Source organism: Cinclus cinclus, chromosome 1 (genome assembly GCF_963662255.1).
Source record: "Cinclus cinclus chromosome 1, bCinCin1.1, whole genome shotgun sequence".
Classification (NCBI taxonomy): Eukaryota; Metazoa; Chordata; class Aves; order Passeriformes; family Cinclidae; genus Cinclus; species Cinclus cinclus.
Window position 1 is genome coordinate 47175748 of NC_085046.1, and position 27707 is coordinate 47203454.

Genomic DNA, 27707 nt, shown 5'->3' on the forward strand with positions numbered 1-27707 from the left:
AAATTAAAACTAAAGCCACTTAAATTCTGCTTAATGTCCTTGTATAGCAGTACTACGTAATTTAATCCACTTTCAAAGCATATCTTAGTCTGGATTAATTCTTCAAAGTGTTCCTATACAGACAACTCCTCAGCATATGCTAAATGCATAGGCAGCTTTCTCGAAGAAGATAAACTGTCTTATACTTAGCATAGAAGACTGAGATCACTGATGAGTCACTGGTGACCTATAAATTCATTTATAACACACCAATCCCCCACATACATACACTTAAGTAACAGAATTCAGATACACTGAATATCAAATTCAATGTTTTCTATCTACTGGAAATCAAATATTTGTTTTGAGCTTGTAGCAAAAAACAGATTAGAAGTCCCAACTAGATCTCTCAGTTCTACTACCCCTTAAATCCAAAGGAAAGAATTCATATTGATATCTTATCTTTTATCTACAACTGTCAAGATTGAAATTTGCTTACAGATGGGATGATACATATGGTTAAGTTTAATTTCATGCAGATTTCTTAACTTCAGACAAATAAAATGTGCCTCCCTCACCAAATTTGAGGTTCAGTCATGTCAACCTTGCAGCAGACTTTTGGGGGGCTGTCTCTTCTGTGGGCAAAGCTTCTTCATACTTAGTTAATACCCACAACCCTCCACCAAGACAACTGAGTTCTCTCTGTATGAGAGGCAAGACAGCAGCTTACAAACTTATTTGTGAAAGGCAGGAGGACTCTCACTTGCAGTTCTGAACAGCCGGCAGTGCACAACTACAGTTCTGCCTAAATTACTAACTTCTACCTAAATTAATCTTCCCACATCATCCACCACTCCACAGAAAAGTCACGGAAACTGTTCTGCAGGCCAGGTTCTGCATGCAGCTCACTGGCAAACACCCTATCACTCCCTTACAGTGAGATGGGCCTCAAAAGGAGCCAGCACCAGCAGCCACAGCTGACATGAAACCTGAAGCTCAAGCATTGAAGTTCTACTAGGCTTCATGGCAAGTAACCCAAATAAGAAAATAGAAGAAAAACACCTTGCCCTAACCAAGAGGGAAAATGTGTCAGTCGCCAAAGGTGCAGGCGAAGGCAAGAAGGCTCAGCTATTAAAAGCGGCAGGAAGCAGGAACAAATGCACAGCAAGCTGGTATTTGAAGTCTTGGTCTTGTTGTGAGAAGCCTACATTACCAATATGGTCAACTAATGAAAGCAAAACACTTATTTTAATAAGTTGTGGAAGCTTGTACAGAAGACTATAAATAATGTTTCCACTAAGAGTTAAGTTAGTTAATTTAAGAACCCACCCCTTTTCATAGTTAATTCAAGGATACAGATGAAACTAGAAATGCATTTCCTCCCACTCTTATCACCAAACCCCAGAGAAAAATACTTAAATAGCAGAGATTTGTAATCTATAACAGAGAGCAGTATTGTCTGAAGTATCGTCTAATTTAAATAAGTCTCTCCTATTAACTTAAAGGCATTCTAAACATTTCATCAATGTTTTGTAATTTATGCACTATTTCACATTATTTCTCCCCAGTATCAGTATACACATTCCTATAGCTATAAATGTGTAACTGTAGATTCATGTTATTCAGTCAAAGCATGTATTTGAAATGTAAATTTATTCTTAATACCACTAAAATATTCTGTAGCTATGTAGTTGTTTGGATTTTTTTTCCTGCAGCTCCATTAATTGATTACACTGTTTGCAAAGTCTCAGAATTCCTGAATAATTTTAACTGCATACATACAAATAATCTCTTTCTTTCTAAATTCTCATGTGGGTAATTATTACAGAACTAAATGCCTGACTACTTTTCGTGTATTTATTCTCACAGTGCTTCTCTCGGTCAGCAATACTAGACAGTATTACCTACTAAATCAATAAAGAACTAGTAGGTAATTGCTAGCTTTAGAAGCATACAAAAAGAAGAAAATACAAGAGCAAAATCAGCATTCAAAAGGATCCATGACAACTTAAATTTACTCAGCTTTGGGAGCAAGAAACAAAACTCAGGATCTTCTCATGTGATATGATCCCAAACCTCAGTTGTTCTTGTGAAAAATAATTTGGGTTGGAAAGGTCGAAAAGATACAACTTCTCACCAAACATGCAAGAGATACAAATGTGACATGAAAAGCACTCATCCTGTGCCTATTAAATGTACCTGGGAACAAAATCTGGAAAGAAACAAGGATAAGCATATGCAACTTAACTGAGTACGTGCAAGATGACAACCCAGAGAAACACAGATGGATAACTCACAGAGCTCATGGGGTGTAGACAGTATAACATGAAGTATAATATGGAACTAGGACTGTTCACTGCACAAAATATGAAGTATTTGCAAATACTTGTGTCACACCAAGAGTACAAGATTAATTACATTGCCATTGCAAAAGCAAACTAGTCTCTTTTTTCTGATGTGACTTCTTTGATTAAAATTAAACTTGGAGAATATTCACTCCCTGACCAAAAGAGAAACAGGCATTTGAAACAGACTCTTCCAGAATTAAAATGGTATATGTAGTGAGGAACTACAGAAAGTTCAAATGGAATGCAATAGTCACTAGCACAGATGACCTCACAAGGCACAGATGCCTCTTAAAGCATTTGGCTTGATCTTCACCTGAAAATAGCTCTAGGCTCAAATCACAATGTGATTTCACCTTTAATCTGTCAGATAATGCCATTACCTTCAGAGGCTACCCCAGTAGAAGAAAACTCCTGTGTGGAGGACAGATGGGGTCAGCCCTTCACAAGCCAAGATGTGACCATGATATACACCTGCCACACATCTTGGGTACAGCTGTAGTGCCCTAGTAAGTTCCCAGTTCAGTGTGGATTGATGTTCCTCCCCATAGCCTTTTTACAATAATTTTGTAAACACAGGCTCCAGCAGAAGAAAAAAAGTCACCAAAACCAGCAAATTAATTAGAAAACAGTAGAAATGCGTAGCGATGTCAAGATTCAGAGCTATATAGAAGGGTAGAGGGATCAATCAGTTCCCAAAAAACAACTATCTTGAAGGGGCAAAGTTTATCCACCCTGATGCAGCTGGCTTCAAAGTTATAATGAGCTACATAATATAAGGTGCCATCCAGGCACCATTGTAATGGTAACATACCTTGAACCTCAGAGGCACAATCAATTAGAGAAAAAAATTTAAAAAGGGGGGAGAAAAAAAACAAAATCCCACAAACAAAAAAACCCAACCAAAATACTCTCCCCAAAACCAGCATGACCAAAAAACCCCATAGAAAATAAGAAAATCTACCTGTAAGACACCTAATTCAAAGTATTGTTTTCCAGTGCTAGACTGCACTATGTAATTGCTGCTTTGCAAGGTGGATAAAAAATTGGGACAGGCAACAAAAAAGACATGTCTACAAGATTTGTATAAAAACAGGCTATTATATATAGCCTATGCATATAAATTATTTGATGTGGTAATTATAAAGTACCTTTAAATTGCTCAGTGCTATTCAAATTACAAAGAAAGTTGGTTTTGCTTTAATAAACTGAAACTCTAAATGAGAAAAGGGAATAGACAAGATGCAGCAAGAAGACAGTGAGGATGAAGAATATTTTGATTGTGTCTTGGATTTGATTACTTCCTGTCAGCACCTCTGAGCTAGAGTTCCTGCTACAAATTTGCTGACAAGTAGGCAAGTGTAATGGAACAGAATTTGGTAAGTAATTTCAGACACAAAAGTTGCACAGAGAAAGCCAAAGTCAAGATGAAACAAAACCCAAGAAGCTTAGAATCACTATTAGTATAGTGAGGAGAAACATGAAGGATGACATAAGTAGTCTGAAAAAAAAGTGTATGATCAGGATAGAAAACTGAAGGAAACTGTTACTTTTAAGACAGAACTCTTGTAAGCTGCTGAAACAGTAGAAAGATAGACCAGAACAACCCTGCTTTACAAAACTTTTAGAACAACCAACATGGCTATTCAGGAGACTGATCTGATGATGAAGGAAGTCAGTATCAGCTGTTTAGTGTAATACAAATAGTTACACAGTTAGAAAAACAAAAATCAATCCTTTTTTGCGGCAAACCACTCATCCTTGGAAGTAAATTCATTCCTAGAGGTCCAATGTGTCACATTTCTTTATAAAGTCTGTGAGAGAACTAGCTATAACTTCCTCTGGCAAGTGTAAAAGCAGTCCTGTCATGGATGGGCTTCATACAAATACGGTTGTGTTTTATTAAGAAATGTCTTTTCCCCCCATGCTCTGAAATCCTCCACCTATACCAGCTTTCTTGCTTTCTCATCACTTACAAACACAAGAGAGAATAAGACATTGTTTGTTTTATTTTCTTGATAGGAGACTAGTTTTTCTCCAGTTTGGTGGTACTCCAAGTGAAAAGGACAGCAGATATACTCTTGGCAATTGTACAGGGTGTCACTTCGTTTTGTTTGCTTTTCCATAAAACACTTCACTGTGCCAACTTTCTGAGTAATCTCAGAAATAATATGCTTTTTCTGACAGATGACAGCAGAGCTGAGTTAATAAACAAATTAGACCCATATGAAAATGTGATTCATACACAATGTCATAACTCCAAAGAATATGGTGGTACATGACTACCAAAGAGGCCATCACCACACAGATTCACAGAATTTTGAGTTGGAAGGGACCCACAAGGATCATCAAGTCCAACTCCTAATTATACATAAGTCTTCAAATGAAAATTGCTTCCCAGACTTTGCAAAGCTTTTTCTAGCTCTTCAGCACTTAACAGATGTTGTAAAACTCTTCTATCAACAGAAGAAACCCTCTTATAATGAAGCTTAAAGGTCTAGCATGAAACTAAGGTGAACACCACCATCCCCTCTGTCCTGGTTTGAAAGACAGGTGTTTGCTAAGGAAAGCAGAAGCTTCCCTTTGGACTGAAAAAAAAATGTGATTCTTCCGATTATTATAATTTTGGAATTAAGAGAGCTCTCAGGCAAAGATATGGGGGTAGGAATAACAGTTCTTTACTAGTATATCTAACAAGACAAACAAGAACAACAACAGCTATGAAATTAGCACCAAACAGAACAGTAACTCAGTCCCAGTGTTTTTTGGCTGCAGGCACCTTTTCCCTGAGCTGCAGTTCCCAGTGCTGGGGGCGGGCAGGTCCCGCAGAGCCGCAGGAGGGCTGGGGGTGATGGCAGCGCTGTCCCAGGGGAGAGAGAGGGAGATGGAGAGAGCTCTCCGCTCACAGTGTCAGTCACGATGCTCAGCAGAGTGCTGGATGGTGGTAGTTCACAGCGAGAAGACAGCCGGGCAGGGTCCAATAGTGGTTTCCCGACGCTGGGATGGAGGACAGGCGGCGATCGTCCTTCTCGTCCGAACTCCACGGGGGAAATGGGCCGAGACCCAGCCTTCCGCTTCCTCTTCTGGCTGTTTGAATCTCGCGGGGTTTCCCTCTTCCCTCCCCTCCCCTCCTCCTTGTCACCAGGGCCCAGTCAACAGGTATCTTAGCATGACAATGGGGAAAATTCCACAGAGGGAAAAAAAAAGGGAGAGAACTAACCCTCAACACCCTCACAGCCCCTCACATATAAAGAGGTATCACATATTTCCACTGAAACCACATGAAAACCAAAGAGAGTCTGGAAAGTTACAGAAAAGTTCCACTTTCAGGCTTTTCTTTTTGCATAAATAAAAACCCCAAGCAATCCAGAAGGATGCAAGCAAGCACAAAATATGTTGTCGTAACAACACCGTTACTGTAGAATGTACAAACCACTGTTTCCTCCTAAGTCTGGCTACTGTACAAAAGGTTGGTAAAACAAACTCTTGTGGAACAGTTTGTACTAAGGACAGGAGGATTTGGTAGCTACCCTGGTTCAAACACCAGTGTAGCAAGGGGTTTAAGGCAGGCAGCAGAAGTGTTTTCAGTCAGTGCCTGTAACAGACCATGCTGATAAAGAATTTTCATCCCAAGATCTCAAACGTGCACACTCGAAGCTAGGAGCTGCTTCTTGCACCACCAACCAGAAGAAACATAAATGACAAACGGATGTCACATCCAGAACAAGCAAACTTCAAGACACCACACACGAAACAGGAAGAAGTATAAACAAAACCCCTGTTCGCTTCTCCCTTCTCTCTCCTATGTCAGCAGCTTCAGGTCCAGCTCTAGGGGATGAAGGGGGTTACTGAAGAAAGCCAAAGTGATTGGCAGTGTGACAGGGCTAGGAATAGGAAATCTAATGGACATGAGAGACCTGCCTCTGTGACTGACTCAGCTTCTGACTCACTTACAGAACTTGGCCAAACTGCTCTTTAGTGCCACTGCTCCTCTCCCAGACTGTGTACGACCTTATTCTGTATGAACTTATCCAATTAGGCCAGTATCTTCAAGTCAGTTGTCTCTTGTTAATTTTGTGAAACCTTGTGAAACAAAGCCTATAGGCTTGAATAATATGTTAGTTTAAAAAACCACACGAAAAAACAAATTTTAAAAAAAAGGGCTGATATGCTGATTTTACTAGTATCTGCCATGCCAAGAATTAAATCATCTTTTCATTTAAATAACCAAGAGTACCCACACAGTTAAACCTGTTAATATTATTTAAACATATGTACAGATGGAAGAGTGGCATGTAGCCCTCATTCACAAGTTTGCTACATCTTTACTGATGCCCATGATTTCTCCCACAGGTCTATTTACAGAGGCATTTCTCCCAGGGGCCAAGTTTTTCATTCATGTCTGTTCTTCACCATTCTCTCCTGCTTTATCCCCTCCCTGTAGCAGAGCCCTTCAGTCACATTAGGCAAAGTATTTGTGGTGTGACATGGGGAACTGATCCAAGCCTCCATCAAGCAAAAAAATAAGATGAACAAAATGAAAAAAATTATTTTTTAACCTGGATGTGCTCCCAGACTGAGCTTATTCTCTACCACTACAGGTGTATCAACACACCTGGGGAAGAAACTGAGTAAATGAAGCTTCAACTCTTGCTGACAAAGTCAGCAAGTATACATTAGTAGGATGAGAACACTTTTTAAATAATAATATTGGAGTGGGGATTCTTACACTTGGGAAATCTTTAAACATCATAAAATGGACTTAATACATATTCCTTATGTTGTTCACAGTTTCCTTTGCCAGTTTGGCTAATTATACGATATTTAAGTTTAAACATATGTTGCCTTCCTTGCAGTGAATCCTCTCCTCCTACATGATACAACAGTGAAGTCATCTTGCTGACTTCAAGTTGAATCCTACACCCTCTTCAAGCAGGTGGGTGTTTTTAGCTTATCTGGAAAGCAGTCCAGCCCTGGGAGTACAGTGATTCTCATTGCAATAAGCTACCAAGATCTTGACCATGACAAATATCCTGAAATACATCTTCCAGATTCTCTGTGTATAAGAATCAGCATAACTTCTGCCATCCTGAATATATGGTTTTTAAAACATGTAAGACATGCTCAGGATGCATCTGCACAGGAGTGAAAGGTGAACCAGCAGACCAGAGACTTTTAACTTCCTTCCATACCATCACCAACTGACTTTAATACTCTGGGATTTTTTCTTAAAACCAAGACACATAAGATATAAGGAGATTCCAAACCTAAGGAAGTAGCAAAAGACTAAGCAAAAAACTTTATTTAGAAGGGCAAAAAAATCTGACAGACCTTTACAAACTTTCATGTGCTGCAGACAGGAAAATCTCTTTCAGTTAGTGTGTTCCACATTACAACAGCCTTTAGTAAACAGAGAAGCAGAGTACACCACAATAGCTGTGTTTCATTAGCTTAGCACAGCAGAGTGTAGGATTTAAAGGGAATATACAGCAGCTGAAAATAATTGCATTAAATTAACATTAACCCACAAACGCAGAACAGGCGTATAATATTCAGGACTGCTACAGAAGCCATAACCCAGAATTAATGTCTGTAAAAGACGAACAATCCTGCTCTAACTGGGATTCAAAATCCTAAACGAAGAAAGTTCACCTCAAATAGTGCTCCCTGAGCTGGGGGGAAGGAAAGAAAGGAAAGCATGGCTTAGTTAAAAACATTAATATGTAGGAACACAATCTCAAAAATTATGTGGTTCCCAAAGGACTGATATTTTTTATGGTCAATACACGCATTCCCACACATTCCTTCTCAAAAAGGATTTTGAAAGTAAATCTAATTTTAAGATCTGTAAATGAGATAGGCGTGAGAATTTAAACACTTAGGCAGAAAAGACAAAACCTCCAAGACTAAAGCAAGAAAGGCAGCTGGGACTGGACTAAAACACAGCCAAGAGTAACAGCTATACTTCAATTGGTGAATGCACATTACAAGAGTCCATGAGTCTTGATACTTGAAAGGCTTAGAGTAGAAGAGTATCACCAAAAAAGGCCCTTAATTAATCTAAAGTGTTAGAATGGGGAGACACAAGCTCAAGGGAGCATGCTGTGCTCACACTGAAGAGGAAATTTATGCTAAACATGGGGAGGGGAAGTAATTATTTAAAAACTTGAGAGATACTGATTTACAGCACCTACTCATTTCATGTATGAGCAGGTACCAAAAGTAAGTAATGTTACTATTGGCCAGGAGGAAAATCAAGACCCTCAAGTTCTTTCTCCCAGCCCCAGCTAGAAAAGTCAGCCTGGTCAGGCCCTTGGCTTGCTGCAGGTCAAAATTAACTAAGCCACCAGCTGAGGCCCAAGGAAAATTATAGCAAAAGTTACTATCATACCAGCTTTAAGACCTCATCTGATAGCCCCTGACCATCTGAATTTACATGGCTCCTCCAACTGGAGATAAATTCTACCTCATGAGCAAGTCAGCACTTGGAAACAATTAACATCCTATTTTCATTAACCATCATGTTCTTCCCTTCTGCATCCCTGCAGAATTTGTTTATAAAAATGTTTATAAAAAGACAAAAACCAACGTGTGGACTTTACAGTTACAGTAAAACTTAGCAACAGAGGTTTGCATTTTAGGATGTTTTAAAGTTCTAAACGATTTCCTATCAAACACAAAATTAATTTGTAATCAGTTGTTACTGGGCAGTGAAAATACTTTTTAGTTGAGGTCTTCATTACAGCAGAAATTTATAGCTATTCGTCTGTATTTGTCAACCATCTGCACAACACTCTCCCATATGGACAAAAAATTCCTTTTTTTTTTGGTTTTGTTAGGTCTCCTTCATTAGCACTGCTCTTTCATGAGCAGCACAGGACTGCCAAAAAGTGTCTAAAATACAGTGCTTCATTGGAATTTTTAAGTTCTTAATATTTAAAGTGAATACTTACCAGTATTTTTATTTAAACACTGATAAAATTGCTAGAGCAGCCTGAATCTCTCTTATCTAGAGGTTTCTACAACTACTCTGACAATAAGGCTTTGTGTAAAGTCACACCCTTCAAGTTTCAGGATACAAGTCAGGTAAATTAAGAAATTACAATCTAATTTTAGTAGAAGTTTTAGCTTTCAGGACTTTCATTTCATTTTTCCTTAAAAAAGCAAAACATTATTTTCTCATGCATTTGTCTAACCAAAGGGAGCAAAGAGATTTCATGTGAGCAGCAGGGTTAAAATAAACCCATGTGAATTCCTGGTGCAGGTTTCTAGCTGTTTAATAAGGTTTACCCCAGAACCTTTTCCTTTAAATTTCTGCTCTGCCCAGTTTCCTACTTCCAAAAACCTCTATGGATTTTGCGTCTTCAGGACCTCTATTGCTCTATGGACTTGGTTTAAATCAGCTGACAATTTAGAACAGAAAAGGAGAAAAGAGACACAGATCCCATACATAAAAGCAACAAAATCTGTTGCTGTTTCTTGGGGTACCAAGCTAAAACTTCTGAGGGTGGCAGGAAAGACCCAACTCTTTGAAGCACCAGGTCTGCTTGCTCTCCATACATAATACAACACCTTGCCAGGAGAAATCCATTCTGAAGTTTTGGCTTAGCATGCTGGAAATACCAGTTATAACCAAGGTTCACTTTTATATGTAATTTCAGCTAATACTTCCATTTCATTGCACAAGATCTCCCCTCAGCCCTAGCAAAACACAGTATTCCTATCAACCTTATCAAATAACTTTTCAAATAAATAACTGAAGATAAAAAATTCTATAGCACTTGCCATTCACTCTTACACTTCCATCAGTTATTTGCATAGTCATTCCCACTCTGATTTAATAATTCCTTTCATGACTGTCTAAGTCTACATTGAAAATGAGACTATTAAATCAAACTAAGCACTTGGTGGGCATTTACTGGTGAGATCACAGAAAGATCCTGGAATAGCACAGGCACTCTCACTTGGCAAGGGCTTGTGGAGTTCCCATGCAGTTCAAGTAACCATCATCTGACTCAATGAGCCATACTGAGACAGACTCAGCCCTCTGTGGACCAGTTGTTAACTAGGTGAACACCCAGTGAGGTGGCAAAACTGGCATCCAAAGCTTCACAACTATTTTGTCACATTATTTTCTCTAGACATATTATTGCATTAATACAACCAGCACAGATCAGAGCTTTTTAATCTCACCACACAATGAAGTTCAGAAGTAAAAGGTCAGAAGCAAGAATACAAAGTTCCCATTAAAAGCTAAGCCGGAATACACAGAGAGGGTTTCGTACCTCTGACTTTACCTTCTCTGGCTAAATAAAATACAATGTTTCATGAGGTAGAAAAGCAAGGTATTCTTTAGAAAAGGCGTACTTGGCCCAAGGAGAATCACAAAATAATTACTTAAAATGTGTTTGTGATTTATCCTGGTTCAGTAATCTCAGTAATCTTCAGTAATCTTCTCATGAATGCTAATTTGTTTCAGAGAGATAGAAAGGTGTGACAGAAACAATTAGTCAGTTAGTAGGTGCAGGCTTCACTGGCAGTCATGCTGCTGGAACTCCACATTACCTGTAGGCCTGCCCCTAACTCTCCACATGCTGCTGATATTTAGAACTGCCAAACAGGCAGGACACATTATATCTGCAAACACTCACTTCTCTCCCCTCATTTTGCCTGCCTCCTTGACAAAACTTGCAGTTAAAGTAAAATGCTACTTGCTTAAGACAGAGTGGCTCCTCTTGAGGAGTAAGTGTAAGGAAAGAATCTTAGTTTATCCACAAGCCCATGAACTAATCTACACACTACCTCACTGCATTTCCTCCCCAGGACTTTCTAAAAAGGTGCTTATTTCAGAAGTACTATACCTACATGGTTCTATCTATATGGAGCAGGACAGACAGCTTTATTTAAATTTAAACTTGACTTTGCTTTAGTGTAACTACTCCCTCCACCAGCAGTTTTACAGCAAGCAATAAAACTTTATTATCTTCTAGCACTCTGGAGATCCACTCATTTCCACAGGCTTGCAACAATATTTAGAGAAAATTTTCAAATGTGTTGCCTATTACATGGTATCTGGCATCCTTTCCTAAAGCAGAAGTCAGAACAGCATGTTTAATTTAATTTCCTTTCAGCTTTTAAGAAAATACGCTAAGATACCTTAATTACAAATTATGTTCAATGTTTAAAAGGTTACCCTCCAACATATACTTAGGAAACAAACCCCAAAGTTTTCCGAGAGCAACAGTATAATCCAAGCAATCATGCTCCAACAGCAAGCCAGAGATGTGTTTACAGCAGCAAAGATCAGCCTAGCTTTGACTCTATGCCTCACTACACACCCGAGACAGACAACTGCTCCAGCATAATGTTCATCCTCACTATGAAACAGACATCACAATTTTTTACCATAGTGAATCTCTGAAATTAATAGCAAATAATTCACTAGTGGCTGAATTTATTAGCTGTACGAAATTCTCAGAGTCAAAGGCCAGTGAAATGAGATGAAAACCATTAAGCCAGCAGACTTCAGCTTCTTTTGATAAAGAACAAAGCTATATGCCTTTATCCAACCACAGTTCCAATTAAATTTGCAGGAACTCAGTTTTCATCTGTTTTAGTGGCAAATTCCTTAATATTCACTACTACTAAAATAATAAGAATAGATCCTGCTGTGCTGTTATACTTTACTGAAGGTTTGCATATATGTGTCTGCATGAATATAAGAACCAAATATTTTGATTGAAAGAATGCTTCCTGAGTGCAGATTACAACCTCTTGCTGTCTAAATAGCAAAAATCTTCATTGGAAGTCTTTCCAAGCTATTCAGAGAGTAGCTATGGTCAGAAGCATAGCTGCAGCTGCACAAGATGAGTTCTTCCCTCCAGGCTGATCTGACCTGCGCATTTACTTTCCCCATCACTATTCATGCCTGCACTGCAAAGAAGAATATGACCCATATGTCCTGGTTTGTGCTGAATTAACAGGAGGAAAAATTAAGTTCACATTTAATTGTAATTTAATAAGAATCTTTCCTGTCTTCACGCCCACCCACCCACCTTAAAGGACCCAGAATAATCTAGGATTGGCCTTAAAAGCTCAAGAGCTTCCTTACTCCCACTGCAGCCATATGGTAGACAACCTTTAATGCTGTCTGCTGAAGACTCAAACAGGCTCTGCAACAACAGACAGAAAGGATGGAGAGGGAAGAAACAAGAAGAAAAGAAATGAGAAAACCCAGGGACCATTCTGAAGCAGCAGCAAGTTTGTATGCCTTTTGACCTGCAAAACAATCCAAGGTGCAACTTGAGCTTCATCATTCTCCCTAGAGAATGCAAGGGTTGTTTGCAAACTTGTCCTGCCACCAGCTAGTGATTCTGTATCCAGCTAGGCAATATATTATGTAAAAATGACCATGTGTTAGAGCTGCGGAGGACTGAGGAATATTTACCTAATGAATGTGCATTGTGTTCCGCTCTTCTACTCTTCAGTCATTTATGTTACACAACGTATATTCAGCATACTCAGCCTCAGTTTCCATATGCCTGACAGACTAAGCTTTTGTGACTTTATGTAAGGGAATCCCCCAAAATTATATTTCACATAGATTTAAAATACTAAACTGAAACACTGGAGATCACAAATTCCCTTTTTCAAATTTATCTTGCAAAAAAGACAGGACCTAAATAATCTCAACAATACCTTCCCCTCCTCTTTTGGGGCCTGCTAATGCTTTAACTTTCTGCTTGCTTGTTTTGTTTCTCTTTTCTCCTCCTTCATTCAACCTTATTCTACTATCATTAAAAGCTTCAAAGAACCTGAATGTTTTTTCTGCCATTTTTTTGCAATGCCAAGTTCTGCTTTTCACTGCCAGTCTTCGTATCCTCTCCCCTCTCCAGTAGCTCATCTGAAACTATAATCCATTCTTTCAAGAGCTGTATTTTCTGTTGATAGTGCCAGAGGCCAGGAAGGCTCCTGGCAGTACAGTTCCAAGAGTCTGAAACAGAACAACTGCCTTTTATTATTATTATTTTTTTTAATTTCCCTTCCAAAGCAGGTAATATACAACACTTTTCACCAGCAATTAATACCTGCTCCTCCTACCTACATAAAATGCTCTGCAGCATAGAAGTAAAACACTGGGGGTTCATATATCCACAAATGTAAATAACATTCTAGTATTTGTGGTTCTTTTCTGCAGAAGCAAATGGTGAGGCCAAATGCTACAAGTTTCTGCTGATTCTTCTTAATACAGTCTTGCTCTTCTAACAATTGTGCAATGGGAGCCATTAACTGCAGAATGACACTCATTTTTGTCACAAATGCGTTAAAATAACTACTACAGAAAGACACATTATTTTATGTGAATGTCTCAGCAGCCCAATCTTTTTGTCTGCAAGGGTAACAACAGGGAAATTGCTTCTCTTAAGACAAAGTTACTCTACTGACACAAAATGAGCGAAGCTCCTTCCCTTCCTAAATACTTACTCCACTTTAGTAGTATACCAGCAGGAAAGAAGTAGATAACTTCTTCCCTTGAAGTATCCAGATTGTTCTGCAAACAGCAAAAGTCTATGCCATTATCACATGCATCACACTCAGCTTTCACTGATTTCCTGAGCTCCTCAATGGGACCAGAAGTAGCTGAAGTCCAGTTTTAGACCTTAGAAAGGAAAAAGTAATTCTGCATGTTTTAAGTCTGCATCAATTTCTTACACAATTCAAGGAAGGTGCCTTCCTTTCTTTGACCTCATTTTTTTCTTTCAAGACTTTAAGTGCTGAATTCTGACTATGTGGACTAATTCTCTGCACAAAGATGTTGTACACTACTCACAACTGAAGAAGCAACAGCAGTGTGTAACTGGGATAATTCTTTCTTCTACTTCTAAAGGCCAAACTCCAGAAATTTAGCACCACTGAGTGACTTTATTTTATCAAGAGGAACTGAGGTATGCCAGCTGTTCAGAATTATTTGGTTAACATTTTTATTTGAAATATTATGGCAAGCTTTCATTGTAAGAGGCCGAGATAAACCCTGCACAGCTTTCTCCATTAAGACAGCAAAAAGTTACAGATTTTTTTATTTTGAAACAAACAAAACAAACAAACCCCAAAACAAATACACACATAAAAAGCCCCAAACTTTCAGAGTTTATTTTCAGTTTTAAGTGTAGATATTCAAACATGAAATCAGTATGACTACAAAACAGAAAATTATGAAGAATGTCAAGGGTTAGTATTTTTTAACTAAATCATATTGTTACTTCATCATCTTTTATCTATGGTTAACCTTTATTACAGAACAATCTGCTCTAACTCTTAATTCCGAGAGGAAAGAGAGATGGTCCACCATTCATGAAATCCATATATTTCCAGACAGTCCTTAGTTATACTCCTTTAAGAGCTCACGTCAGTTGTTCAGTCGTATTTTAAAACCAGCTATGTTCATTTCCAATGAGAAAGTGCCTTCTAAAATGGTCCTTTTTCTTTGACTTCTTGTTTACTAGGCTTTCTACCATCATCAGAGTAAAAAAATGAAAACAATAGCAGATTTCTCTGAATTTAACACTTAAAACACTTTTAGCCTTTAGCATATACTAAAAGAGTTTGAGAACTTCTACCTACTGTTTATATGTATGTTTATTCCATACAAATACTGGACAGTCAAACCTAAATTGAGCTGCCATAAGCTTTTCCTAGTGTCTGGTGGGAATTCCATTATGTAATTCAATAGATAGAGCAGTTTAGTTCTGCCTGTATCTGAAAAATGTTGATTGCAGATCTTTTCTGCCCTGTTTGGCTAAATCATCTCACCAAAGATCAACAATTACAGCAGGAACTTCATATTACAATCTGGCGCATAAAGTCCATGCTGTCCCCAGGGAAGGCATTTCCCAGCTTTTATTCAGAAAATGGCTTGCAAATGTATCTCTGTGCCTACATTCGGCCTACTGTCTACCCTTGTATTTTTAAATTAATGTTGAAAAGATACTCAAAACAACTTCAAAGTTTCCTAACCACTTTAGGTTATCTTTATCAATACAGAACACTACCTTGCTTTGCTCCCACTAGTAACTTCTCCCATAGAACAAGTAAAGATCAAGTGACCACACTTACCAGGCTTACCTTTCTCTTTCAGTAAATACAGTAAATTAAGAGATTTTGCTGCAGCTCTCACAAGCTAGCATTTGACTGATTAAGTCTTTTTATCAGTGGTACTACTTTTCAAAAAACAATAGGGGCTGGAGTTTGGACTGGATGATCTTTAAGGTCCCTTTCAACCCACACTGTTCTGTGACCCAGATTAATTTTTAACAAAGACATTTTTCTCCCAAGGCTTCTCTAAGTCAAGCCTCTTGTCCCCTGTAGTGTGCACATGAAATGACAACACACATGGAGACCACCGTACTGAAAACTCGCAACTCTGTTTCCCCTTGACTACTAGTGATAATGCAGTAAATTATGTGTGTAGCTATAATTATACATCCATAACTAACACTTGTCTGTGTTGACACAGAGGAGGCTGCTGGAAACAGACTGGGATGAAGAAGCTAGAAGGTGTAGAAAACATTTTATGAGCCCTGTCAACTGGTGTTATGCACTTCTTACCAGAAGCTGCTCTGAGTGGCACACCTGAATTCCCCTCTCCATTCTTCCTGTTGGAACACTACTAGCATTGAAACACTGGAGGTCAGCCATCTTGAGGATGCACTCAGGGCACCAGTCTTTACCTGTTGCAAAGACCAAAACTACATTCTTCCTATGTCAAACCAGTGTTTTACAATGTCTCTTCCATCATGTTAAAACTAAAAAGTTGTACAATGTCATTCCGCTGAAGTTACATACCTCATAAACAACCTGTAGCAAAAAACACTGGACCTGCCCAGGTACTGTGTGAATTCAAAAGCAAGACATCAGCAGTATGAAAAATGCTAACTCAGGCTCAGCATTTCTAAATTAAATTAGAATTACCGGTTCTCCTAAATGAGTACAAATTGCTAGCCTGAGAGGCTACCTATCCATTCCATCTACATCACAGCTGGGGCTTCTTTGTTACAAGCAGACAGCTAGCCACAGGACATTTTCTAAAGCAGGCCCTCAATTCTGAATTTCAATAGATCAAGAGAAAAAAAGCCTCAAGACAGGAAAGCAAGGCTTATCCCCTTAGCCAAGCTTATGAAGACCAATGAACAGAGCAAGAACAATTAGCTGGAAACAAAGGACTTATGGGTTGACTTAAGTTTGATTTTCTAGTCTAGTTTGGTGATTCCCTATGTACACATTTAGGGGACGGAAGTCCAACTGCTTTTCCTTTTATGCCATCATTCCTTTAATTAGAAAACTTAAACTATAGGCCAGTACAGTTGGGTTTTTTAACCTTCGTATATTAATTATACAGAATTAATTCAAAGCCAAAAGCCTCTCCATCTCTAGAGTGTAAAATTACTAATTTTACAAAAATTATGCAATCTGGAGCCTATAGAAATCTTAAAACCAACTGGTTTAATTTCAATCTGCACACCACTGAATCATGAACAGTTTGATCCCTCTGGCCTATGAGCCAGGAGACCAATTTAAAATCTGAGTGTAAACAGCCCAAGACCATTTTATTTATGCATTTGTTTCAAAATCGAACTCAAATTCCAGTTTGGATTTAAAATTATGCAGATTGCTTTTCCCCTTCTCCGTCAGCAGACATTTCTCCTTAATCATAATGTGTCTTCTGAGTATCTTACAGCTGCAGGAGTTGAAGTCTTTGCAACCTCTACCTTCCAGAAAATCATCCCAACATAGCATGACACAGCAAACTCGTTACCCCAACACACACCCAGACACTCTTCCAACAACTTAAATTCCTAAGGTAGCTTAAGGAAAAAATGGACTATTTTTAACAGGTCAAGAAATAAAAGCCCAGACTATTGGATATTTTAAAAGTTTATGAAAGATGCTGTACATGGTTACATCTTGAGGCTAATCCAAGAAAAACAGACTGAAATCACCATTTAATACAGAGAGCAGAACAGATGCTGATGTTTACACAGTTCATCCAAATATGCCAGGACAGAGAAAGGCTCAGAGCAACACAGGGTAACAAGATGATTTTCCTCTTTCAAAATTGCTTTCCACGTTTGCACTTTTACAAAAATTTCAATTTTAGCTCCAAATTATGAAAATCAGTCTTTTCAAAAAAGACCACATAAACTGACCTACTTCTAACAGTAGTTACAATTAAAACACAAACAAACAACACAGTATTTTTTTCAAGGTCTGAATGATTTTTTTATGCCCTTTCCCTCATTTTCTGAAACTAGTACTAGCTGTCAATTCTTTAATCGCCATAAATATGATTAAAATTGTGTTAAGTGGTCCAAAATGAAAAAGATCTTTTCATTTTGCTTTGTAGAATTTTTGCTTGTCTTCCTCCTTTTTCTCCCCTTTTCTCCCCTTTCCTGAGTAGTGACAACCACCACACCAAATGTTGTGTCTTTCAGTCTCCAATGGAACATCTGACTTGTTCAGATTTTTCTGCCCTTTTTTTTTGATTTTTAAGAAAAAGAAAATTAAGCGCAACAAGAGAAGTTATGCACATCTATAGAAGAGATTTCAGACCTACATGAAGTAGAGCTCAGAATCAGACCCCATGTCTAAGCATGAATTTTTCGAGTTTGGTAAGGAGAAGAGATTTCAGAACATGTGTGAAGAGGGACAGTGGGAGGTAGGGTGAAAAGGTTGATAAGAGGAATGTACTTGAACCACAGGGGGTAGAGTTCCACCAGATGAGTCCGCTGGTGCTTGAAGGGAGGAGAAAAAAAGGAAAACTTGGGGGGTGGAGGGAAAGAAAAAAAGACAAACACCAATACTCCAACATTTTAACAGCCTAGTGACCAAACAGTACCCCAGATATCTTTTCCAGAATCCAGGGATGAGTACTTATGTTTAGGATTATTTTTTGTTTTCACTTGGTTTTCAGTGTTACTGAAAAAGTTTGTCCAAAATCCATGTGCTGAGCCAACATTTATTAGGTTTCAATTTCAAGCTAAAGCCACAACTGTGAAAATTAATGTGGCAATTGTATCAGAAAGCAAAGAAATTGAAAAGACTACACTGGTATGTAACAAGTACATTTATTGGCACCAAGAGTAAAAATTGTACTATTTCAACCTGTCGCATAGACATTTTTCTCTTATTATTAGAAAAAGAATTTGCAAATCAAAGGCATTGTTTGGCCAGAGGGTATTATATGAATAATTATCAATTCCTCATCAACCAACCTCGGTAGGTTACTGCCTGTCCTAAAATATGAAGCAGCAATTTAAAGAGTCACCCCTGTAATGTTCACATCAACAAGATTCAAGGAAGAATATTGCAAATTGCCAATCTAGCCAGACAGAAAGCCTGCACTGCTCACATGAGACATCTGCCAAAACCCACGTATCCCTCAAATATCTGCTGGACTATATCATAAATGTACGTTGACTGAAGACAATGAAAAATAGACAAAGACTACTTTCCCTTCAGCTACAAATTCAAACAACAGCATGCATGCATGCATGCACTGAGAATATATGAACAATTAGTTAAAATAAATCTGTATCTATGAAAGATAGTGTTAAAACAACCACATTTTGTAGGAGTTTTTTGCAACATTGGTTTTGCTAAACTCTTTCCATCACTTCAAAACATAAGAAAAATTGTTTTTACTACATTTAAAAAATAAAAATAAAAATCACTTTCCTATTTCCCCAACAGTTATGCATCTCCTATCACTACATAAAAGATCAAGTCACTATCAGAAGGAAAAGAGATGGGTTTCAAGTCCACAAACAAATGCACAAAGTACTTACAGCATGTGCATGGTCACAATAGAGGACAACTACATATTGCATTTTATGGAAGTTTCCAACAGACTACATCAGGAGATCTGACTCTTACCATTTTACTATGAGGCTGACAATGAGCTAGAAGTAAACCACCTCTGAATGGCACCAGTCATCTAACCTCAGACAACACACGAAAATCTCAGCTGAAGGAAGCAGGTCAAAGTGCTGACAGCATTATTTGAGCCTGTTGTCAAACCCTGCATATCCATCCTCTTGTATAACTTTAAAATGTTGGATGTATTTGATATGGATTGTCAATTTCATACATGTTCATTAAGGAAAGTAAGGTCCACATGGAGCATTTTGTCCCGGTTCATGCACACTCTCTGATTTCCAAAAAAGCTTTGGCTAATTACATAATCCTCAGGCAAGCTTCCTCTGCTGTGTTAAATAATGGGAGTTTAATGCCATCACATCTCCAGAATCTGAAGTTCTCTCAGAAGTGACCTGCCCTCCCTTTCAGCTGAAACAAGCTCAACAAGAAAAAGAGCCAATGTAGCTGATGAAGAAATTACATTGTCCCTGATGACACAGTATTTCTGAGACAGATTTGCACTTCACACGCCAACCATAAATTACGAATGTACAATACACCCTTTGAGCTAAACATTTTAAGAACACAGGAGATGATACACACTTCAGGCCACAACTTTTCTTGGAAATCTTAAACAGAATTATGTGAATAATAACCTAAGGGTTCCCAGGATAAAGAATTTAAGAACTGGGCAAAGACCTTGAAATCATAAAGAGCTGGGATAGATAAATACCAAAGTAGAAGTGGCAAATGTGGAAGAAGAAGTTACAAGGAGAGTTTAACTCAAAGAAATAAAAGTCAGAAGGAAAACAGAAACAAAGGAGAAGACAACACAGCCAGGACACAGACATAGTTTTGTAATAAACCTGTTTGGGAATAATTTGTTTTCTTACTTACCACCCTCTAACACCTCCCTGCCATTCCTAGCCTGTTTACTGAAGATGATGTTTCACAAACGTTTTAAATCAACTTAATTCCATCTGAAAGGGGAAATCTTACCCCTAAACATTGATTCGTAGTTCCCACTCCCTCCGTTCTGCTAGTGCTAAGTTCTGTGGAGTTTTGCCGTGCTATTTGACAGTAAAAGGAACACAGTAGAAACAGTAGCAAGAAGACTTACATCTCAAAGATGGTAAGAATAGTTCCTTTATCATATTTGCATAACATCTCCAGGTAGTATATTCAGCTTTCTTAAGAACTCCATAGCCTACTCCCTAGAAATGCACCAAAGTGCATTTGTACATTAACTAAAACACTTTTCTATAGGTGAATTGCTACCAGCAGTACCTACAAGTCTTCATCATAGTGTGATTTATTGCTGAACAAAAAAAGGAAAAACGTTTTGTCCACTAACTTCTCATAATTAACTTTCCTCTCCAAGTAGCCATTGACAACAAGCCTACTGCAGACAAATCAAATACTCACACTGGAAGCCTGACATTAGGAAAAACAAATCAATGCACTTTCAAGGGTTTACAAACAAGCAGCACATGAATCCCTGTTCATCTTGCTCTTGAGTACAGGTATATATTTTACAAAATCATCTGCTCAGCAGCTTGAGAAATCAGTAGCTTACTTACTGATGGGCACCACACATGTGGCACCAGCCACTAACCCAAGCTCGCCCAGAACACAGAAGTTTTTCTCTGTCAGATTTGAAATGGAGAGAAGAGGAAGCATGCTAGCTATCCCCTGGAGCATAAACTTCTCATTAATAATACTCTTCAATGTTAACAGTGATCACAAAACAGAGGAAGCTAGCAGGAAGGTTATGACATTATCTTCAATATCTCTTCTGTGTCTCACACAAAATAATGATAATGATAATGATAATGATAAAAATGATGTCTCTCACTTGCAATAATGAAAGACCACACCACAAAACCAAATTCTTGCAAACAGCTTGATACAAAAAAACACTGAGCAAAAGACAGCTCTGCAAGTTTGTTACTCTTCTTCTATTGATCTCTCTAAAACCATATGCATGCAGTTTAAGTGTAACATATACATTATCACCTCTTAGATCAGTACTATCAAATGCTTGCCAACATTCTGAATTTTGCCAATTGCTTTTAATTTTTCTTTCCTTTTCCAGTATTATATTTGAGGAGAGAGGAGAAAAAAGAAAGAAAGGAAAAAAGGTGACTGACTTAAGTACAAGAAAAATTATTCTAAATCCTTTAAACAGTTTCTCTGTTAAATTGACACAAGTTTAACAGTGTGTACTTGGCACATTCTTCTTGCCACAAATACAAGAAACTAAAGAAAAAAGAAAAAAAAAACCTCACTCAAAGCAGGGACATCCGTTAAAGATACACCATACACCTTGCTGAACTGTGGTCTGATAGCTGCTACAAAGTCGTTTGTAGATTCAAGTGTTTGAACAACAACAAGACAACATATCTGTAAAGGCTTATTCTTTTTTTAAAAATCTTCTTTTTAATAGAATGATGACTGAATGAGGAGTCAAAGCTGACCAACCCATTCCCACTCAAATTCTACATTCTAGACAGTGCAGACACAGCAGAGGAGAAGGTCTACTACCCCCAGTTATAACTGTACATAGAAATAGAAGAGACAGCATTCACAGCACAGCATGACAGAGAACTTGTAAATTTTAAAGAGATTGTTTATTTCAAGGAAACTATCAAATGACAGCAAAATCTCAGCTTGAGAGGAAAAATTGTACTTGGCGGCCTCATCTAAGTCACAAGAAAATCCTTATTTGAGAATCAGAGAATTAGAAACATTGTGGCTGGAAATATATCAAAACTAAACAACAACAAAAGCTTGTTATTGGAACAGGAGAACACTGTATGTTAATGTGCAGGTGCACTGGAAGAGATCTGGGGAAACCTTTTCCTAGTTGCACTTAAATCAATAGGCATTAGCCACTCACTCCATCACATACTGATGAAGCTATCTAGAGTATCAAAGGAAGAAAGCAACAAGTCTTATGTGTGAACGCAGGAGCCCTGCTCCCTTTGCATCAATATGGAAAACATGAGATCATATTCCAACACCACTTTGTAGTCTGGACACTCCGAGAACACGCCTGTGAACTCAAACCTTAAAACCAAAGAGACTTCTACTAGGTAGACAAAAACAAAGAGCGGAAGGAAGGGTGGAGCACCACGTTACTCTCGGTCTGTAGTTTGCTACCTCACAGCATTGCTGTCAGGAAGTTCAATGCACACAGCAGTGTTTCAGCAACAGTTACACTTTCACATACCACAATAAGCTTTTCTTGATGAGAACCAGGTAAAAAGGCAAAAATAACTTTGTAAGACAACACAATATGTTGCACCCAAACAGCAAGAATAGAGAAATACTTGCTTTTAAGAACACTAATGGTCAGGTTACATAATGACAACTGCAGAACTGCAGATACCTTTGGTTACCAAGACTGCTACAGAGTAAGCAGGTAAGAGTTTTTCCCCTCAGCAAAATCTGTCTGAACTCTTCACCTAGTAAGCTTTTCCTGGCATATGGAGAACATAAGGAAAAATATTAAAATGGTAAGTATATAAACCAGTTTTCTTTCTTCTACTCTCCTGCCCATGAGCAAATTGTTCATTAGAATAAATCCTCAGACAATGATACTCAAAGCAAAGTTGCAAACTACAGAGAAGGCAGGTGTATTCCAGTGCACAGGGGGTTTCAAAGAGATTACAAAGAGAGAGAAAAGAAAGTCAACTACCCCTATGCAAATTTTTCAGTATGAATAAATTGTGGTTCAGGTTTGCCTCTAGACAACTCAATTCACACACTGAGATCCACAGACTGCACTAACAGTATCTTTTACTAATACCCATTTCATATCATGTTCCTGTTTTAACCATACTAATCTTTCTTTGCTCTGACTAGTGAGTTTTAAAAGCTGCTGCAGTATTTTAACAGCTCTACGACATGTGTTAATAGATATTTTGCTAACAGTATACAAGAGGGATTTTTACCAGCAAGCTGTCACTGCTGCTGCTCTTCCTCCTCCTTATCTAGTTACCGGTCATCAGATTAGATCCCTACCACCTACTTATACAACTAAAAAAAGAAAAATGGGAATCAAGGAAAGAAAGCCTTCAAAGAAAGCAAACTGGAAGTTCTTCAAACTGGAAGGACTTTATGTAAATTTCAATGTATTTTCTTTCCTCTAATATTCCACCTAAATCACTCAATCAAGCAGGAATGACACAGAAAGAATAGGACTAATGAGAACAATGAATGATCCATAAATGTCTACAAGATTATGTAACTGGAGGTGGCATGCATGTGTGCATGCATTTGGGGGAAAGGAGGAGAAACAGACAAGGAGAAAGAGGAGGAAACAACATTCCCAGTCACAGATACAAGATTCAGCATAGTTCTTACTCAGTTTCCCTCTCTTCCCAAAGACAAATATTTTAACCAAGGGCAATCAGGCAGCTGAGGGACAAAAGCAAAAGAAATCCCATTTGCTAATTAATACACTTCAAAGCATCCCTTGCTGAAATTGCACCATAACTGCAGTATCATGAAACAGCTCATAGACAACCATGTTTATACTAAAGCAATTAACACACGGTACATTTCCTGCACTGTTATTATCATTGTAATTCTCTCTGTTTGTTACACATTTTGAGCCTTGGCAGATTGAGAGTTATAAAGTTAACAACAAAACATTGCTGATTTGAAATATACTCACTGTTATTTTTCACGAACTCCTATACTTACTTTACACCATTCTCAGGGGAGAGTTGAACAGTTGCATTAATTCTGCAAGGAAAACATATCCAAAATAAACTTTCACAAAGGCTTTGAGCCAAAAAAACTTCACAAATGTAACTTTTTAGACCCAGTACCCACTTGCTTTACAAAGCTGCACACTGTGGCTTTGCATAACCACCACCCACATTTCAGAACAACAATTTCATCTGAAATTCATCAGCTGTTTCATCAATTATGTGAGCATAAACTTAGGAAAAGGAACACACGCACCCTCTCCTACCCCCTAAGATGCCCTCGCATGCAGAGTCGAGGGGGAGGCATGCCCTCGGAGGCGGCGGCTGGATACCAATGCCGAGCTCCGAGCTGGCAGCCTGTGGGGATGCACTTGCTTCAAAGTTGAGGCTTCTCCTCCCGAGAGGCGCCTGCGGCGGTGCGGACACTCGGTGCGGCCGCAGTCTCCGTCCAGGCCTGACCCCAGGCATGAACCCACGCCGGTCCGGCCGCGGCCGCTGCCCCTCACGCTGCCCCCCCGTCCCCGCGCAGCGACGCGCCTGTCTCGCTGGGTCGGGCGAGGCCCCGCCACACTCACCCCCCGCGCCCGGAGTGCGTGGCTCCCGTCCGTCCCCCTCGCCAGCGGCCTCCGGCCACCAGGAGCAGCCAACGGCAGACAGGGTCATGGGAGGGGGCCGAGGCGGGGACAGAGCGGGGAGGAGGCGGTAGTGAAGGAGGAGGCGGAGGCGCCGGCCAAGTCGCGGCAGAGGAAACCAGGCGGCTGTAGCAGCAGCAGCTGTAGCCGCCGGAGAGGGCAGGGGCGGCGGGAGGAGCCGCTGTGTGAGGCGAGGCAAGGCAGGTCGGGCCGGGCCATCACCCCCCCGCCGGCAGCCATCGTCCGAGGCCCCGCCGCGCTGACAAGCACAGCACTGCGCTTCCTCTTACTCGTAGCGACGGCGGCCGCCCCCCGCCCGGCACCTCCCGCCGCGGGGAGAGGCTGCGGCGCTCTCCCGGGCAGGTGCGAGGCCCACCGGCTGCCTGCTCCGTCCCGTTCCTCCTCCACCCCGACTGCCTTCCGTGCCTCTCCGCGCTTCCCCGCACCGCCCGTCCAGCGCCGCTCCGCGTCCCCGCGCCGGACCGAAGCTCTCCTACCTCCGGCGTGGGCAGCGCTCCCCCGCCACAGCGCACAGCGGGGCCGCTCGGCCGCCGCCACGGGAACCGCACTCCGCTCCGCCGCCTCGGTGCGGTGCGCTGGGCTCGCCCCGGCGCTACCCCATCCCGGGACTCTCACAGGCACCCGCCACTCTCACTTCCTCTTCCTCCTGCTGGCTGGGCCGCGATGTGCAGCCCCGGGCCGGCCGCCGCCGAGGGGTCCCGCGGCTCGGCGGCACCTGCGGACGGGGGACGACACCCGCTCCCGCCTCCGCCCGCTGCCGCTCCGCTTCCCCCGCGCGAGGGTGAGGCTGGCGTCCCTCCTCCTGCAGCTCCTAAGTGAGGGATTTGGGGCTACCTCTTTGCCTTTGGAATACCTATTTATGTTTTGATGCTGCTTCTCTTCCCAGAGAGCCGCCGCCACTGAGCAGCCCTGCAGCAGAAACGCTGCGGCGCACGTCTGCTCGCCCCCGAAGCGAGGGAGCTGCCCGGGGAGCCCAGGCCAGCGCAGCCGGGCCACTCCAGGCCGGAGCCCCGCCGGAAGGAGGCGGCCGGAGCCCCACTCCGCACCCCCTTCCCGGCTCCGCCGCTGGGTACCGGCTGCTGCTCAGGCCCTGGCGCTTCAGCATCCGCGCGGCCCGCTAGCTCTGGGGCGAGACGAGTGCCCAACTCGTGTCTTTTGCTCACTGGAAAAGTCAAATATCAGAGCTCTGATTTTTTTATCCGTCTCCCTGAAAGTGATCACTAAGCTTTTTTTATTTTTCTTTAATGCCTTAACCCACAGCCACTGCATGAATTACACAGGTTAAGTGACCCAGCAAACCATCAAATTATATCTTCTAATACCGGATACCAGGTAGTGAGGGTGGTGGGGGATTTTTTGGGGGGAGGGTTGAGGTTTTTTGGGTTTTTTTCCGAAGTCCTGTACATTTCACTTTGATAAGAACTGATAGCCATGAAGCCTGGCTGTGGTATAGCAAGTTTTATTGTATGGTGTAACAAAATTTACTTTCTGTAAATTATCCCATCATACATGAAGACCAAAATTTGCAGAATTACTGATTCTAATATTGCATATAATTATGTACAAGAGGATCTTTATGCAGGGTAATAATTCCCAGGGATTTCCCATAAAACCATTCTCCTGCAACACCCAAGTTCTCAAACCACAATAATGCTGTTATGTATCAGCTGACGTTTAAGAGGGTCATTGCTCTGAAAGTCCCACAGACACTTACTAGGATTTTATACCCAGCAGAATTGCTGTAGGCTTTCCAGAAGAAGAAGGGTGCTTCACTCCCTCAAACTCTAACATAGTATGACAGCAATACACCAGATCTAAGCAAACACTTCCTGTTAGATCTGAGCAAATATATATGCTGGTGTGAGGCAAAAAATTACATGACTCACCTGTCACAGATGACCATATTTATAAGACTAGAGCAGAGATTCTGCTAAGTGACAGGGCCTAAGAGTAGACCCCGAAACCATGGAAGCTCCTTTTCATGCATGTACAATCTGCCTGCCTCGTCCCCCCTCCTCTGGCAGCTTCCAGGAAGGTGTGTGGCACAGGTGACAGCAACGAACACTGGGGGAGCTGGAACAGGAAACATCACCCTTCTGCATCCTGAAACTTCTCCATGGCAGGAACTGCCTTCAACCAAGGAACATTTCTCTAAAGCCACTAAGTTTTAGGACCTTCTTGAGCACTGAAATTCATGGAGAAGCTGGACTTTGCATACTGAAATGGATATGCTGGTTCCTGTGTTAAATGTACATTTTGAAGCACATTTTCATGTTGTTTTATTAAGGTAGGTCTCCAACACTGAAAACATGAGGTCCATATGTAATATATTTCTTATTAAATACACTGAAAACACCTACCAAATTTCTCAAGAGTTTCTTACAGATGCACAAAGTTTATTGAAAGAGGGATAATATCCACAGGAAGTAAACAGTGATTCATAATCCTTAGAATTTTCCCCTGCATTTGTTACATGAATTTTAGTGCTTCACACGGAAACCAGAGTGTTTATAACTTAGAAAAGGGCATAGTAAATATAACATAAGTGTGCAAGAAAGTGTTGTGTATTTCATTTTCCAATATTGGCTCAGGCTAGTTTTCCAGTATGTTCACAAGGGAGGTAAATATATGGTGTTAGGAAAGACGTTTGGAAGAATATTAAGAAGGAACAATATTTAAAATGCAAAATTTCATTCTCCATGTTTCAATTTTCTCTCATGCTCAGAAATTAAAATCACTAAAATTTATTTCAGCTGTATATTACCATAATAGTTGGATTTTGAACAGTGCAGAAGAATGTTAATTTACCAGTGCTATTGTAACACAGTTTAGAAGAAAAGTTGTGAAAAAAATTCTACCAGCTTATGTAGAAAAAAAATACAAAATTCTACTGCAGAGTTCATGAGAACAAGCTAGAAAACTGAAGAGTGCACTCCAATCAAACCTTTTTATTCCTATTCCTATCTAATATGCATAATATGGCAGCCATTCCACCAAGACTGGGATTACTTTTGTTCTCCAAAAGTCCAGGGAACCTCTACTCAGGATAGAAGCACCTGGCTGCTATGGTAATTTCCTGAGTTATTTAGTAGTAGTCCCTT

The 27707-nt window shown here is 40.1% G+C and overlaps 1 protein-coding gene across 2 annotated transcripts in view; it reads right to left on the reverse strand.

The window, feature by feature from the left end:
- The window catches only part of ELMO1 (engulfment and cell motility 1), a 308693-nt gene extending 283480 nt beyond the window's left edge, over nt 1-25213 (reverse strand). Inside the window, exons 1-2 of one of the 2 annotated variants that reach the window (XM_062509803.1) lie at nt 25083-25213; nt 23946-23987 (exon numbers count right to left, since the gene is read on the reverse strand). The gene's annotated coding sequence lies outside the window, so the exon portion shown is untranslated. Of the gene's footprint in view, nt 1-23945; nt 23988-24528; nt 24550-25082 lie in introns of those variants that run through there. The other variant, XM_062509813.1, reaches the window with a different exon arrangement.
- Nucleotides 25214-27707: the final 2494 nt, after the last annotated feature.